This window comes from Sparus aurata, chromosome 24 (genome assembly GCF_900880675.1).
Source record: "Sparus aurata chromosome 24, fSpaAur1.1, whole genome shotgun sequence".
NCBI lineage: Eukaryota > Metazoa > Chordata > Actinopteri > Spariformes > Sparidae > Sparus > Sparus aurata.
This window is the reverse complement of record NC_044210.1, coordinates 6,095,134-6,110,468: the sequence shown is the minus strand read 5'-3', so window position 1 is coordinate 6,110,468 and position 15,335 is coordinate 6,095,134. Positions and strand designations below refer to the sequence as shown.

At 42.6% G+C, this 15,335-nt stretch overlaps 1 protein-coding gene across 4 annotated transcripts in view; it reads left to right on the top strand.

Annotated features, from left to right (window-relative positions):
- LOC115577155 (interleukin-1 receptor accessory protein-like 1) overlaps positions 1-15,335 on the top strand; it is a 290,011-nt gene that overhangs the window by 243,733 nt on the left and 30,943 nt on the right. The gene's annotated exons all lie outside the window — the stretch shown is intronic.

Sequence of the window (15,335 nt, the reverse complement as noted above, 5' to 3'; positions counted from 1 at the left end):
CTTCTCTTTCAAAGGCAGAAAGCAGAGTCTTTTTTGTTAGCCACACTGGCTCTAGGGATAGCAGAATCAGTCAGTTGAGTCAGTCACCGCTTTGGTTCAGACTCCCAATATCCCAACTATTTTATATTAACCAGGCAGGAGGATTAGCTCTAGTGTCTTCACTGATCGCCTAATTTTTCATCTAGTGCTACAAGCAGGTCAAACATTTTGTTTACCCTGTAGAATATATCATCATCTAAGGTGGATTGGTATAAGATTTGATATGAAGATGGTTCCCAGGTTCCCAGGTGAGAAATTCTGTTAGCATTATGTTTATTGATAACCAGGAACATAACACATTACATGGCAATGGTTTACACAGTAAACATATCTGCTAAAGATCAGCATATTAGCATTTTCAATGTGAGAAACTAAGTATGCTAATGTTAGCATTTAGCTCAGAGTACCACTATGCCTTAAATACACCCTGACAGAGTCGCTAGTATAGCTGTTGAGTCTCCCTCATTCACTTCTTCTTACCTTTTACTCCTGAAGTTTGGATTTATATCATCCCTGAGTCAATTTCTGATGTGAGTGAGGCGTGCACTAGCAGCTGGGTTTTAAAGTATAAGACCTCAGCGATGGAGAGGGGCCTCACACTTCTACAGGGGCTCCATTACAGCAATACAAAATAATAGTTTAAAACAGTACTTTTTTAAAAAAAACTTTGGAGAAGAACATTTTGAACTAATGACCTGCATTAAACAATATTTATATAATATTTATTCATTTATTACATTTTCTAAAAATGTGATTATTTCACAAATCCATGCTGATGTGTGGCCTTTTCTGTATTTCTTTATATGATATCATTCATTTCATCATGTCTAGTTTGATATTGAGCACTTTTAGTTCCCATCAGCACAGAGATGACCAAGGTAAAAATAAAATGAGTGAGTGTTGCCCAGAAACGCTTCAATTAACAGATAATAGGGCATCTACTGCCAAGTTTCCTAAAATAACACCAGCGTTTCATCCTGTCAGAGTTGGCAGTGTACTGTAACATGTTGTTATTTCAGATAAGGTTTTTCATTTAACATTGCATTCCAGATGCTTCTCAATAAAGCCCGATTAACCCGGTAGAAAACAAAAATGACATTCGGCATCACATATTCCAGCTAATAGGTGTATAAAGTATCTAAAGGGTAGGGTGCATATTTAAGCAGCTGTAGGTCTGATTGCGGAACATACACAAAGGTGCAACGGCTAGCTATCCTAGACAAGGCCAGCCTCTGAGGTCATCAGCAGCCGGTCAGAGGCATCAGTCTGTGGAATAGCCGAGTTGTTTACCTGCAGAGAGAGCAGCAGGGTAAAGGAGGGGCAACAGGCCAGATTGACTGAAAGACAAGCAAAGGGAATGGGAGTAGGTAGTGTAATTTGATCGGCGCATGCTGGGAACTCATCAGTATGCTACTCACGTACGCCCCCATCCCCTTGTGCAACGCACACACACACACACACACACTCACACACATATGTGCAGAAGTTGCACAAGGATGGCAGTCAAGATAGACAAATAACAGACTAATGTAATCATGTAAACACTCCACACTCTCATTGTGCTACATATCCAGCAGTCCACACACAAACACATGCACACACTGACTGTTATTTTTAGGGCTGAGTATTGAACCCCAGTACGGCTAAATGGAGTTGGCATGAAATACCTGGTTGGATTATTAGATTTGTTTGCTAAAGGGAATCAGGAAACTTTTTGCTTTAACTGTAGATGATTTTATTTTTGGGAAGTTCTTTATTTAACACCAAAGGCCCATACGCACCGAAAGCAATAATTGACATGCGTCAATTGAAGCCCGTCACTTGAAATGCCAGCACCACAGAACTAGCAGTATTTTAGGAAAATGTTGCTATTTATACGTAGTATTTATATTCCTCCTTAGGGACCTCCGTTGTGCCTGAGGATCCCCCAACACACACACACAGTCATAAACCCACAAAGAGCTCCACCTCTGTCTTAACATCACTTTGACAGTCTCCTCTTCTGCTGCCTCCTCGCAATCACGACAGAAAATTATTACATTTATCTCAGTATTATGGAACTGGAATAAGTACTCACAATAGCTGAATTTGATCATTACCGATGAGAGATTTCACAGCAGTTTGTCCTCACAGGGCACAGCGGGGCGCAGTGCCTCAGCTGAAATATTTCTCTCTCACTCTCTCTCCTTGCATTTTTTTTTTTGTCTTTTAGCTCTGTCCAATGGCTGTGGCTGCAGAAAAGTGGTTATGGTCTCTGAGTCCTCATCTGAAGCTTTCGAATTGAAACAAAGTGGCAGTACGGGCGTCCAGGCAGTGTGAAGCACTTCATAATGCTTTTGATGTGCACTTGGCCATTTAAAACAATAGGTGGACCTCAAAATAAGCACATCAGATGCTTTCAGTTCATTCAACCCTGAACGAATTCAGCAGATTTCGCAAATTGAGGTACTTAGGTATCCCAAGGTTTTGTAATAGTGCTGAAACTTGGGAATTGTAATGCCACTGATATGATCTACTTGTTCTTATTTATTTCTATTTAATTTATTTACTTTTTAAAAGCATTGTCATAGAATAAATAATGCGGTCAACATATCTTTTGGGGGAGGGTATATATCCAAAAATGCTGGATCCTAGAATTCCCATAATGCAACAACATATTTCGTTACAACCTCCCTGCTGGGTAAACACCCCTGTCTTTACAAACTTGCCGTGCAGGATATTTGTGAAGAATTTGAAGTTTTCAGGCCCAAGCTGAGATAACTCATTATACATCTTTTTATGTAAAATTGGTGCAGTACCCCTTTAATTCTAGAGAATAACACTTACGCACCTTCAGTCACACTTGAAAAAACACATACTAAACACACAGTTTCCCTCATTTCACTCTGCCCCTAAAGCTACATCTGAACTGATTACGTGGGCATGAACGGAGCATCTGATACGTTATGTTATTTCAGATTTTATTGGAAATCATGCTGATACAGTATTTGCAATATTTTTGTGGATTATCACAGAGCGCCCGATCGCACAGCGGATTTGGGGAGTGCTGCTTAAGTCTCCACAGTAGAGAAGCTACTAGTCTAACAGTGGATGAGGGGAATAAGCCCAAAAGCTCCTAATGTGCCTGCTGGTTTACAGATTATAACAGATGTTTGTCAGTCTGTTTCCGTGGTGAAATGTGGTGGCTGCAAACAGTGATAAAGGGGTTTTTTTTGGTGACGAGTGTGGATCACGTCACTGAGTTGTTGGTTGAAGATTGTCATGAAAATACTTTTTTTTTTTTGCAGTCTGGCTCAGCAGGGGTGATTTTTCCTGTTATATCAGACCCCATCTGCATCTTATCATTATTCTGAGCTCATATAATGCCATCAATGAAAGGTCACTAGACATCAGTGGCTTTGTGTTATCCCACTGTTTTAGACATCAAATGCACATGTTTTTCTCTTTCATCATAAATGCGCAAATTTGCAATTTTGTGGCATTTACAGCATGAAGTGTACCATGAAATATGGGCGCATACTGATTCTCAGTCCCCCCACTGGCAACACCACATGATTGACAGATCAGCACTTGCACTCTTAAATTTATGCACACACCATGATATCCCCCCTTTATAATGTTTTCCGGCATAAGGTCATAATTTACCTTGCCTCCAGTTACTTCCTCTTCTCCCTCCCTCCCACCTCTTGATAGCATTGCCAGTAATTTATTGTATTGTTTTTAATTAAATGGATGGCAAGGGGGTTTAAGTGCCCGGCAGTTTCCAAGACGTGCCATTTCTTATCTGAAATTCTAAATTCAGCGCACACCTACTGTAAAAGCGGGACTATAAAGCCGAATAGGTCCCAAACTGCTACGCGGCGCGTTCGAGGCATTGAACAGTTAGACAAATGTCACCTTTAGAAGGGAAGAGCGGGGATAATAAAAGCGACGGCTTGGTAGTGGTGAATACAAACTTCACAGACATCAAGACACCACAGATACACAGCTCCAGCAGTCTGGCATGTGTATTCTCAGTCTGGCATGGAGGATCAGAGAGGAACCAGCCTTGGATTAGAGAGATGCAGCTCCGATAAAGAGGGAACTTTAAATTAAATGGAGTCGCAGCAGGCTCAGCACAGCAATACTTCCTTCAGTCAAACATGTCTCATGAAACGAGATTATAGGAAGTTAGGAGGATTGTGAAAAAATTGTTAAAATAACTAATCGCTTGAGTCCACTCTCTGTGTGTGTAGTCCAGCGTAAACCTTGAAAGAGTTCGGTCCGACCACCAGAGTGCTTCATAAGGAAAATATACTGCAGCAAGGAGTTGTGGGTGGGAACGAGCAAATCAATTTGATTATCTACAGTCCAAGCTGAGATGTATGTCGGAATAATCGGAGGGTGAGCTATGGATTTGCAGAGTTTATTCTCTCTGACTGGCGTTAAATGTGATTTCCCCATATATCAGGTCACTGGAGAGAATGCCTCAAAGGTTATTTGCTCTACGTAGCCCTTCACAAGACTCTGATTTTATTCCGATGGCGATCTGACATTCAGCAATCGCGGCCTGATGACCTTCCTTAACCTTACAGCATTAAAATCTTTTATATTACAAATGCACCATTCAGTCAGTCATGTCAGCGGCCCCGAAGGAGGATCCCTCGCCTCCTTTCTCATGGTAGATATTTCCTATCATGGTGACATTTTGATGTCCCCAGACACTCGTGTCAATCTTAAAGTCATTTACCCAGATGAATACATGGAGGGTTTTGAACCCCTTTTCTCATAATGGCATGTTTATCAAATACACATGATGAATTGTATGTATTTTCAGTCCACAGTTCCAACATGCGCTGTTTGAATACATGAACATGAATGTATTTATCTCCATATGTTCATGCAAATTAGAAGGACAGAAGCATACGTAATACAAATCACCGCACATACCCTGCCTATGCACCAGAACACCACACACTCGCCCCAACTCGCACACACACACACAAACGCCCAGGCAGGGATCTCACACTGTGTTTTTCTGTGAACATGACGGACAGGGAGAAAGCAGCAGGATGCTGTGTCGATGATGCCTGCTCTCACCAGAGCTTTAACCTTTTCCTCAGCGTCCTTCCTGCAGAGACTCTCTTTTTCCTCGCGGCCCCTCTGTCACACAGTCCTATTGTTTGTCTCTTTTCCTGATACACTGGCACTCATTTTAGAAACCTGCTTATGCACAAAGCTCTCCCAAGACATGCTGCGAGGCATGAGAGAGAAGGGAGAAAGGTGAGGCGGAAGACAATGAGAGGGGATGAATAGGATCAGTGGAGGAGGGACAGACGAAGAATGAACAGTGAAAAGACAGAAAATATGAATGGAGAAGTTGAGATGTTTGACAGTTTTGGTGGCCAATTAGCATTAGCACCTGCACCAGTTAATAACACCTTAAATAAGTAAATAAAGTAATCAGTCTATTGACAAACAAATTCTAAATGTACTCAGCAAAACATTCAACTAGTGATGAGCATTTTCACTTTTTTTATGTACACTAAACAATTCATCAGTTATTCATCAAACTTTATTGACGGATTTAAACTTCCAAAACAGTTTTTGTTTGTTCTGTTTGTGCCGCTTTGTGGCAAAGGAACACACGACAAGTGTACGTCCAACATTGACGTCATTAGTTGCTTGTTTTTCTTTCCACCCGCTGTGCATATGGTGTACATTGGGTTTATCAGAGCCTAAAAAGCCTAAATAAGATATACATTGCATGCTGCTACTGATTGTGAGGCTGATGAGAGCAGAATCAAACCCAAACAATAAGCCTATAAGGGCTGAAATACTGCAGAGTTGGGTGATATTCATGGGTCAAAACGGTTTGGTATTAAACATTTATTTGAGTTATTATAAACATGAAAAAAAAGAAATGTTAGTGCGGCTTTAATCAATAATTCAAATGTTAATTTGCAGCATTAAAATCTATATGAAACCATTTGCAAATCTGTAGCTTTCCCCACCGGAAATTCCGACTTGAAAGGCTTGAAAGAAAACCAGATTTTTTTTCGTGATTTACACATGTGTAGAGCAGGCGGTATAATTTCTCGAAAAACGTGATGCAGCATCGACTCCTCATTTCCACATGTATTTTCAAGAGAACATCCCAGTACATGCACTCCTACCACTGGAGAGCTACAGTCACACCATGTAAACCCGGTTCTCCACTTTTCCTGCCTCCCCCCCTGGAGAAATGTGATGCAATGATTTCCAAACCCACTAACACTAACTCCCTGCCTCCCTCTCCTCCCCCCTCCCTCCCCCCCCCCTCCTTCGGCATCAGCTAGATTCGAGGTGATAAGTTACAGCAGCTTGTCCTCCCGCTCTTTCAAAACCTGCTCCACTCATTCACTTCACGTCGCCGCCTCAGTTAAGTTTCCCGAGTTCCTTGTTCATTCGGCTCACATGCGCTGCAGATATCCAACACAGTGCCCGCCGAAATGCTGGGGAAAGCACCTACAGTCCTGATCACTCTGCTGTGTCCTGTTTTCATTACATGGACTCCCAAGGAGAGAGGGTATGGATATAGCAGCCCTCCCTCGCTCTGCACTCACTCCTCTTTCTCTCCGTCCGTCTCATTTTTTCCCCTCACTCACTGAGCACAGTAAGCTGTCTTGATCTCAGCTGGTGAGTGTGCTCCACTGGACCATTTAGGGACTAGATTCTTTTCACTGATGGCTTAGGAGACAAGGGCCACTCTGCTGCAATAACATACATCCAATCAGTGCTGTGGGGAACCGCTGGACGTGTGAACATACAGTATTAGGGGTTAAAGCCAGAGTGAGAGCCTGCCCACATGTGTTTTATAAAGAAACATTTGGGTTAGAGTCAGAAATTGGTATTTATTCATAAAAGAAAATGATACATTTAACCAACTAGTATTTCTCTTTTCTGTTTCAACATGACAATGCCCCTCGCTTAAAGTCATGCATTCATTTTGGACTGCCAACCACGAGCCATCGTGCCCAAACTCACTAAGCCTTCCCAGACGAGTGGAGACGGTTGTGGCAGCGGATTCATCCCCGTAGATTTGGAGCAAGATGCATCATGGACTTGGCCTAGAGATATTTGAGACTACATTTAGAAACCCGACCAATAACTCACAAGTAGTTTACAGCCTTCATGACCTGCCTGACACACAAAGTTGATTTGGCAGGAGGGTCCAGAGACTCCCAGGATCACAACCATGCTGTCGCTGAACATAGAAATTGTTAATCAATGCAACAGGGACACGCTTTAGCTTATGGGTTCCATCTGAGGACCTTTGTTGCATGTCGCTCCACATCTCTTTCTTCCTAACAAAGGGCCTCAAAAGAAAATAACTACATGACACTCTGTCTATCTGGGCCTCTAAATGCATCCTAAAGCCAGTATTGATCCTCACAAACTGAAGGACACTCACTTTTGCTTGTGATTTCCAGGACAATATTGTGCAGTCTGACCCTAGCATGACTCCTTCTTATTCAGCTCCAGAAAATGTAAGATGAGATTCTTTAGATTTATGAGTGAAAGAGACTCCCTTCACTTGGGAGTGCATTGACCCTGTTTCTAGCACGTGTTAGTGTAAGTAACACAATTCTACACTGCTGTAATTTGTCATGAATGAGCCAGACTTGGGCCCAAAATAGCATTTGGATGGTTTGGGCAGCCTCCTGATGGGCAGCCATGCAACTGCCATGAGTCACAACATTTCATCATTAACAAGCAAATTCGAGTGTACATAAGCAAGGCTGGACAGAGAATGGGACTTGCACTTTTTTGCTAAATTAATTTGAAGGTTGACAGTCATGCCGCACATTGGAGGAGAGAGCCAGATGTCAAAAATATTTCAGTTCTCCTGTGTAACAGTTGTGAAAAAGAATTCATTGCCAGCATTACCAAAGTGAGCCCAAGCTGAGCATCTAACCACAGGGAGCTTCAGCTAGGAAATAGGACTGTTGGGGGTGCGGGCACGCTTCAAAGGTGACCCAGCAAGGCCTCAAGGAGCCTGCTATTTAGTACCATCAGTCTCTTTCTTTCTCTCATTGTGTTTATGTCTCTTTTGCTTCCTCTCGACCACATTTTCCACATTCTTCAGCTCTCTGGCTCTCCATCAATTGCTAAACGAAATGGTGCCGCTTAGGGATTCTCTAGATGGCTTCGTCGTTCCGCACTAAGCCCGGGAGGAAGTCCCTCCTCTGTCTGCATAGACGTGCACCAAAGCCTAGTAAGCGTTCGGGTCCTGTTGGTGCCTTTCTCACTGTGAGGGAAGATTTTCTTTTAATTCTCAGCTAACAGCAACATGAGTATTTCAGGCTCAGAATCAGGTTGGGGAGGAAGACTAGGATTTAGATGAAGTTTCTTACCTAACTCTTTGTATTCTGTCATTGGAAGTGACAGGCCCCTTTCAATGGGCAAGAAAGGAAACATCTTATGTGTCTGAGGACAAAAGTTGGTTCGGTAACAAGATAAGAGACATGACTTGATGAATGATTCTGTTTAGGGCCTAGTATAAATAACTGATGCAGAACAGCTATCAATTAAGATACAAAAGGTATACCTCATAAAAATTGCAATGCGCCACAAAACCATGAGCATCTCCATCAAAGCCGATGTTGCCATCACCGACTGATGCTTTTCTAATCGTGGTATAACCTTGTTTCCTCCTTTCAACATTGCATCTGTCTAATGTTTTCAAAGTAGCCTTTAAGTGTTTCATTAATGTCTTATAAGCTTTTCATTAGGAGAACCCAACTGTGACTTCTCAACGCAAAGTTTAACCAACGCAAGGGTTAACATCGGTAATGATTCTTTAGCGGATTGCGCAGTAATAATAGGGGTTGCTTTTGTTTCAAAGAACATTGTATTATGGGAACATCAATGCAAGAGTGCGCGTTGATCTTTGCAAATGTCATGATCTGTTCCAGAAGGCTCAAATTGGACTTGTTATTCACCCAACCCCCAGCCTGCTTGTTTCCCTAGCCCTGTAATATTCAACAGTACCACCTCATACGATTTTTAATTATGGCCTGTCCTCGGCAACAGTAACACAGAGCCGAGAAAATCGTAATTTCACAACCCATCATTAACCCTTTTCTTTCATGATAGCCACACCTTAACATGCTCATATACTTCAGCAATACAGTTTAAAGATTGTGTCTCTTTATGTCTGCTTTACCTGCATTAATTACAGGGAAAGGCTCAGCGATAATGAGGTGCAGTGCTAAGTATGAATATCAGGAGACTGACCATACGCGGGGGGGGAGGACATAGCTAAATCAATCCTGAACACAGCACAGTCAGTGGCTGCTCTAAAATGTGTGATTGGGGAGGTTTGGAGCTGTAACAAACAAAACAAAGTGAATGCTGAATAGAGAGACAATTAGACCACCACATCTGGCCACGCCAATGCAAGTGGGTACCCAGCCACTGCAATTACAAGGGATGCATCACTCGTGCAACTCTTTACTGCCCGGATGTTGTTCTGGAGCCGAAGATGAAGATAATAGTCACTCTCATTCAGAGTTGATAAAATGGTTTCAGGAATTGCTTCATGCTGCCCAGATGCCCCGCTGAATCTGGGAAAACCCCCTTTTCACCATCGACAATCATATTATCTGCTGATTCAATTCCCGGGCTTCTTCTCGGCCCAGATCAGTCGCTCGCTATCCCGCTGATCACAGGCTACAGGGCAATCTTCAAGTGCTTTTATGTCGAGCCCAGACCTTTGCATTAAAGGAAGGCCTAATTAGAGAGAAGAGGGAATATCATGTCAGGCGGAAGAAGGGAGAAAAGAGGAGTTTTCCTCCAATGCCAGAAGTGACAGACGTGCCATTCTGACATTTTGAGAACAAGTTTTGGTTGTGCTGTGAAAGCTTACTTGCTCTAAGGCTTTTTTTATGACTGAAGAAACACCTTTAACACTCAGCCTTGATCCATTCAGTATTATGCAGCGATTCAAAGAAAAGTCCCCCCAAAAAGTGCCTTAGTAAGGTGTTGGGGCCAACTTGAGCCTCCAGGGCTTCACTGCTGCTTGGCATAGGTTGTCCATTTTCTACCAAAGATGTTTCCTCAACTGATGTCTAGAAAGCACGGTCTCACACGTCTGTGTATAGTCTTCACTAGGTTCCATTTGGTTTCAGATCTGGTGACTGTAAATGCTGTAATTCAGTAAGTCCCTGAGCACTGTGTGTAGGCATCTGTATGTGTCTACCATTAATGTCTCACCTCTACTCATATCAGTACGGTTTAGCTTAAATAAGGAAGATGATTAAGGGGCACGAACTCCTCTATACCTGTGTTTTTGTGTGTTTTAACGCATTATCTGTGAATCAGGCACACTTAACATTTAGTTGCAGTTTAGAGCTTTTGATCATTTCACACAATTTTCCACAGCAGATGGGTTTTTGCACAGTTGTCATGGCACTGTAAATTTCAAATGTTCATTTTTCTGAGCACTTAAGTTGAGACGGTGAAAAACAACACAGGTTTTTTTATGCATCTTTTCTTTCAGGCTACTGGAGAGAAAAGACTCAAACTAAAAATGAAGGTGTTTATTTTATGGCTCATTTCTGTTTGAGAAATTAAGGCAAATGAGCATGGAAAATGAATGAAAATTCACAATATAAGTCTTATAAAGCTGTTTTCTCAAAATGGGTTTTTCCTCGTGATTTCAGCCGGATAGCTCCCTCATAGAACATTTTATTCTTAGAAATATGGCACACATGAGTTTATTTTTCATGCTATGTAAGGTCTTTGGCGGAAGATGGCGAGTGACTCCGCTGTCCTGACATTTGTCAGGAGGTCATTCCACCACTGAGGCGCCAGAACTGAGAAGATATGCGACTTCGCTGAGCAGCCTTTGTTTGCTTTGGCGGTACCAGCCGGCCAGCTGATGTAGTAGAGCTAAGTGCTCGCGCTGGGGCGTGTGGTCTGACCAGTGTTTGGAGGTAGATGGTGCAGTTCCACTGACAGCCTTGAAGGCCAGCACTATCGTCTTAATAAGATAACTACTCATTTGCATATTTAAACATAAAAAAAATCTGAGAACTTGTTTTAATGAGGGAAAGCAATTGTGTAAGCTTCATGGTGAGATCTGTTTTAAAAAAATCTTAACTGTCACCTTATTGACCTGCTGGGCCTTCCATCTGTTTGATGTCTAAATGTGGATGTCACCTGCAAACATGAACTTCAGATCTTCACAGTCTTTACATTTTTATGTGTTTGTCCTGCACAATCTTCCAGGCTCAATCTAGTATGAAAGCCAGCACAAAGATCAAACTGCCCTGCAGATTTCTGATCATTTAAAACTTTCACCGTTTGCCATTAATTGCTAGCTCCATTGCCTCCCATCTCACCAAAAGCATTAAAGCTATTTGTGTCCTCATTCCTGTTACGATTGCGAATGCCCTTTCCAAAAAAAACTCTGAAAAGCTTAGTCTCTTCCCTCTGAAGTATTATTCCTGCTTGCTGTAGGGCTTAATTTATTCAAGGCTGTTAAAAGCAAAAAAGAAAAAAGAAAAGAAGAGAAAGGCTTCCCTACTCAAGAGGTGGATTGTTTGGATCTGAATGGGAAACGCTGGTAGATTAACTTGACATGCATGGTGCACGCACTGCATACGGATGTACTGATCTGTAATCTATGTAATCTTCAGTGCACAAGGGCGATACGATGCTCTATTCACTCTGTGTGGGAAGTCTTTCTCCATGGCGAATGGTTTGTTCCCTCTCTTGTGGGATTCCTCTGTCTAGCTCGTGTTTTTTCTCAGTCCCATCCGCACTGACATGCACATATGCCCCCTTTCTCTCATGCGTGCCTCTGTCACATGCACACAGATGCAGTAGTGCATACATGCCCGCTCTCTCTCTCTCTCTCTGTCCTTCTGTGCATCTCTTTCCTGGCTCCTCTGTGCTGTTTCATGATTTCATAGCTTCCAGTCTGTCTGCTTAGCCACGGGAATCTTTGCTGACGTCTCCGTCCTGCAGCCACAGCCACTGAGAGAGAGAGAGAGAGAGACGCTCTAGAGGCGGAGGGAGATAAGAGAGAAGAGACAATCACATTAAGACTCACTTTGCCCCCCTGACCAAGACCAGAGGTTTGGGATTTGGATGTTAGAATCTGTGCATTTAAGTCCCTGCACGGCTGTGCATTTCCCGAACCGAGCACACCACCCTACGTCCGCGCAAGGCTTAGCCGCTCGCAGTAAAGCCGCGCAAATTAGCACGCAGTCGTTAAGGGAGCAACATGCAGCCATATGCATGGAGGAGCCCCTTGGAATAAGTCTCAGAGAGTGACACCGCGGCTGTTGTCGGCACAGCAGTGGAGCTGTCAATGCTACAACACAACATGCTGTTTGGATCCGTGGGTGAAGCCTCTTGACATCAAAGGTGGCACACAAAAGGATCTGTGTTTCCTTTTACCGTTGTCTGCACCTGTCAAAATGGTGTGTTTTGTTTTTTTGTTGTTGTTTTATGTGCTCCTCCTGCACACTGGCCCTGCTGCTCTGTAGCCCCACAGAGACCCCTGGTGGAGCTGGGAAGTATAGCAGCATTTGCGTGCATGTGTGGAAATATGTGTGTGTGTGTGGTCCAGGACCCCCAACACTTTCTCTCTTACTCCCTCTCTCTCACACACACTCTGATACAAACACAGCTCTTCAGCTCTGGACAATATTTTTTGCTCAGTAAAACCATCCACCAACTCGGGGCCTTTTTTCTTGAATCCCAAAACCAGATCTTCCCGGTTAACATTTTCGCTATTATCTGAACATGTTGCACTAGAGGGCCAAATTAGAGCAGGCCTTGGTAAAATACAATCCCTATTATCTTTGAACTAGCAAGCACCCAATTATACGCCACAGTTATCTCCCATCTCACAGACTTCTGAGTCCTCGCCACGGGGCCAATGAGCAGGGATTGCTACTGAAGAGATGCTGAATCACCTTTTTGCCTTCCTGGACGCACAACTGGTGGAGCCCCCCTTGATCATAGGCACCTTTTTTTTTTTTTTTTTTTTTTTTTATGGATCAGAGTCATTCCCGGGCTTTGATGATGCAGCTCTTTTCTTCCCCCCGGTGAGCCTGTCGCAGAGCAGGCCACACACTCGTGGATGCGCCGTCGGCTGCAGCATGCGTGTGATAAGAATGAGAGGTCTCTAATCCTCGGCAGAGAGAGAAAACAGGTTTAAAAAGGCGGTTTATCTTACTCCAGTCAGATAGAATGTGTGTTGAAAAAAATGAGCCGAGCAGAGAGGAGAACTCCTGCTGATGTGAAGGCAGGGGGCTTGTCTGTTGATATGTGTTTTTTGTGCACTTTCCCCTTTGTTCACACGGTTCTCGTCATCCCAGGAAGCCTATCTGCACGTCACATTGAATTCTAGTACAGAAAATTGACCTCAAAGCTCTTTATAACGGAATTTTCTTTCCTGGTTTTTCCAGGCTGCTTTCAGACTTGCTTTTCCCAACTGGAGTTTCTTCCGTGCTTTTGTCTCAACTGCTTTCACTTTAGCTGTAACTAATGTGAAAAACACCCTGAGAATCGACATATTAACATATTGAAGCTGTTTCTCACAGTTAGCACACACATTTTAAGCCATTTGAGTTTGCAGACATAATAAGCCATTACTACGTTTGATGTCTTAAGTGCAAAGTGTGCAGAAGTGCTTCAAACTTTAAAGCTGCGCTAATCAGTTCTTCGACAGTAACAATGACAAATACAATGTTTTGGTTCAGTCTCGTCATTTTCAACAGTGTTGTTGTTTTCCAGAAACAGCAGGTGGCTAATTTCAGCGACAAAAAACCCTGATAAACCAACTGCACACTACTTGCCCATTCTTGAATGGCAGACAAAAGAAGTTAGTCACAAGCCAGTGAGCATGTCGCATGTAACTGCTACAGCAACTTATTTCCCTCTGAAGTTGGTGAGGAATACTGGACCAGATAAAGGCTAGTGTTACCAGTCGACTTTTTCGTGATCGTTCTGTTGCTGGAAAACCAAAAAAACATCTAACTTTAAAATTCAGTTTCTTTACATGTATGCACGCGCTATAAATCTGCATACATTCTGTCATTTTGTCAAATATCAAACTTTGGTATGCAGGCTAGTCAAACCTGCTCATTTTGTCACCATACTTGTAATGAAGGTGCAAAACTTTTGCATTTTAAAAACCTCTATTCACGAGAGTTTTTTTTTTTTGTCTCTTACTCATCTCTCTTTTGTTTTTAATAAGTCTTTAGTATTTAAAAGAATTGAGTGTGTTATCAGGTTATCATGTTATTGTTATAGGGTTAGGCTAGTTTCTGGTTTTGCTGTTCAAGTCCAGCGCACAAGCTTTTTTACAACTATTTTGATTTAATGCAAACCGACTAAGGTGTAGATGGAGAGCGCTAGCAGCATACGGCTAGTTTAAAAGAGCCCCAAGACAGCTGATTAGCTCAGCGCCACAGAGAGCGTTATGTTATGAGGAGTAATTCACACATCGCTTTACCACTCTGACTGACATGTGTTGGTAATACCGTCTGTGTTACACGCTAAACTACGTCAGTACGAAGCCTTGTTTGATTCCGCTCCCATTTGCTAACGTTACTGCAATACAAAGTCAGTACAAACTTAACACTCCCTCTAGGGTGGGACAGAAACCCTTCATGCTTTTATTGTGAAACACTTGCAGGAACGTGTTGTGGAAAACTTGTTGACTTACAGGATTCCCATTTGCAGTTGAAATGCAGCTGCAGAACATCTTTTCTTTTTTTGATGCTGAACTTCAGAATATAAAGTTGCATAGTTGCTGTTGAGAAATAAAAACACGATGTGTCACAGTTGCCCTGATGGATTGCAGTGTTGCTACATTGTCATTCATAACCTCATATAATGCTTTCCTCGAGAACAGCAGAGGCTTGAGAAATTCAGTATTTCCGCCCCACCCTAGTTATTATTTTGTCCCATCAAGGTTTGTAGGTTTCCACTGGAACCTGCTTATCCTAAAATGGTTGCGATGGTTGCCTAAATAACCACCGTCGCTATGCAGCCTTTATTGAATCATCCAACTTTTCACAGCTCTTTGAAAGAGCTTAGAAGTGAAGTGGAATCGCTACGATTAAATCAGGGCACAATCAAGCATGAAAGCATTGAGCTCCATCGGCAATGAATAAATACTCTTTTATTTTCTCACTGAAAAGCTTTGCATATAGCATCTGTGGAATGAAGGGTGACTCAATCACAGTCCAGTTCAATAGACCCACAAGGGCGAACAGCATCCCCTCATTGTCACAAATACTAGTGAAGGTATG